The 2500-nt window shown below is 75.3% G+C and overlaps 1 non-coding gene across 1 annotated transcript; it reads left to right on the top strand.

Moving 5' to 3' along the window:
- Positions 1-548: 548 nt before the first annotated feature.
- Positions 549-667, top strand: LOC128823838 (5S ribosomal RNA). The gene has a single exon (XR_008442072.1). It is a non-coding gene; the product is annotated as a 5S ribosomal RNA (ribosomal RNA).
- The last annotated feature ends 1833 nt before the right edge of the window (positions 668-2500 follow it).

The following is a 2500-nucleotide window of genomic DNA, read 5'->3' as shown; positions in this document are numbered from 1 at the left end:
GGGGCGCCCAGGGAAGGAGGGAGATCCGGGTTGACCTGGTGACCGGACGGGAAAGCGGCCACCGGGCGTGCCCGTTCAAACCTACGGGTTGACCTGGTGGCCGGGAAGCGAACCGGCCAGCAGGCGAACCCGTTCGATTCCATGGGTTGACCTGGTGCCCGGGAGGGGACTCTGAAAAATTTTCAGCCCTTTCGGCTCGGGGTTGACCTGGTGGCCGAGAGGGGACTCGGACGGCAGGCAAGCCGCCCTGGGCTCACCCTCCCCGGCCGCAGCGAGGGACTGCCCCCCACCCACCCACCCCCCCCCCCGGCTGACAGGATCAGGGCGCACTGGATGTCCGGGACAATATTTTCCCCGACGCCGGGGAGGGCGGGCGGGCGGAGGGGCTCTGGCGGCCAGCCCGGGCCCCGGAGCTCGAGAAGGAAAAAAGGACCGGGCCCGCGAGAGACGGGGGCCCTGCCGCAGGGGGGCAGTCCGACCGGGGCTCACCGTGCGGCAGGCCCGGGCGTCGGCAGGGGAAAGCGGGCGAGGAGGCGCGGGGGCCGGGTGCCTACGGCCATACCGGACCGAACGCCCCCGATCCCGTCCGATCTCGGAAGGTAAACCGTCCCGGGCCTGGCTAGTACTTGGATGGGTGACCGCCTGGGAATCCCAGGTGCCGTAGGCAGCTTTTCCCGGTCCGAGCCAGCTCTCTCTCCTTTTCTGGGGAGGAAGGAGAGGGGGGGGACGGGCCGGAAAGCCCCTCGTCGCTCCTGCCGAGTCGGAGGTCGCGGCCGCAGGTCGCGGGTCTGGGCGCCTGGGGTCCGGCTCCCCACCCGGCTTCCTCCGCGGAGGACCCACCGAAGCCGCTGGGGGAGACCCCGGGCATGGGGCGGACTGGCCCGGACCCTCCCGGCCGCCGGCCCGCAGGACCGCCCCGAATCCCCCCGCCCCGCGGCCACCCAGGCCAGGCCTGGCCAGGCGGGACGGACGGCGGGTGTCCAGCGCCCAGCGGCTTCCGCCAGCGGGGACCCACGGCCCCCAAAGCCGCAGGGGGAGGCCCCGGGCCCGGGACGGACTCGCTCGGACCCCCTGCGCCCGGGCGCCGGCTCGCGGGACCGCCCCGAATCCCCCCGCGGCCACCCAGGCCAGGCCTGGCCAGGCGGGACGGACGGCGGGTGTCCAGCGCCCAGCGGCTTCCTCCAGCGGGGACCCACGGCCCCCAGAGCCGCAGGGGGACACCCCGGGGCCGGGACGGACTCGCTCGGACGCGCTCGGACCCCCTGCGCCCGGCCGCCGGCTCGCGGGACCGCCCCGAATCCCCCGCCCCGCGGCCACCCAGGCCAGGCCTGGCCAGGCGGGACGGACGGCGGGTGTCCAGCGCCCAGCGGCTTCCGCCAGCGGGGACCCACGGCCCCCCAGAGCCGCAGGGGGAGACCCCGGGGCCGGGACGGACTCGCTCGGACGCGCTCGGACCCCCTGCGCCCGGCCGCCGGCTCGCGGGACCGCCCCGAATCCCCCCGCGGCCACCCAGGCCAGGCCTGGCCTGGCCTGGCAGGCCGGCGTGCAGCTCCCCCGGGCTTCCTCCCCCGACGACCCGCGCCCCCCCGAGCCGCAGGCGGAGACCCCGGCCCCGGGGCGGACCGGCCCGGGCTCGCTCGAGCCCCCTGCGCCCGGCCCGCAGGACCGCCCCCCCCCCCCCCCCGAATCCCCCGGGAGAGGCCCGGCCTGCACGCCACTGACGACCCGCGGCCCCCAAAGTCGCGGGAGGCGCCCCCGGCCCCGGGGGCCGGTTAGCTCCGTGTCGCTCCGCGCCCCCCCCCCCGCCCCTCGCTGCCGGGACCGGGCACCGCCCCAGAGTCAGCCGCAGCCGGACGGCCTGAGAGCTGCCCTCCTGTGGACGACGGTGAGTTTACCTTGACACTAACCGGCCATCAGCCAGGTCAACCCCATTGCTAGACTGGGGTGGACCTGGTGGCCGAGTGGGGACTTGGAACATTTGACAGCTGCTCCCCGGGGCTTGACCGCTTGTCCTGAACGCCCCCCCCCCCACCCCACCCCCCCCAGCCCCCGGCTCCTGCTCCCCTCTCCCCAGCCTCGGTGCTCCGCTCCCTGCCTCGGAGGCTGCCCCTTTGCGGCGCCTGCATCGCCTCCGAGGACGCGCACCTTCCGGAGGCTGGACGTAAAGCCTGACGCCCGCCACCGCCGCCGACCCGGCTCTCCGAGGGACGACTGTGAGGCCTCCCCCCACCCCCGGACCGCCCTGGGGACGACTGCTAAGCCTCCCCCAACGGACCGCCCGGGGGAAGACTGCTAAGCCTTCCCCGGACCTGCTCCCTCTCGACTATTAAGCCCCCCCTCTGTGGTCCTCAGGACCGCTGCCGCGCAGCCCTCGGAGTGGGGTGACACCCGGGCCGGAAAGGAAACCGGCCACCAGGTCAACCCGTCGAATCCGTTGGGTTGACCTGGTGGCCGGAAAGCAAACCGGCCGCCAGGTCAACCCGGTAGATTCAGCGGGTTG

Source organism: Malaclemys terrapin, chromosome 15 (assembly GCF_027887155.1).
Source record: "Malaclemys terrapin pileata isolate rMalTer1 chromosome 15, rMalTer1.hap1, whole genome shotgun sequence".
NCBI classification, from domain to species: Eukaryota; Metazoa; Chordata; order Testudines; family Emydidae; genus Malaclemys; species Malaclemys terrapin.
Note: the sequence above shows the minus strand (reverse complement) of the source record. Positions and strands in the feature narration are given on the sequence as shown.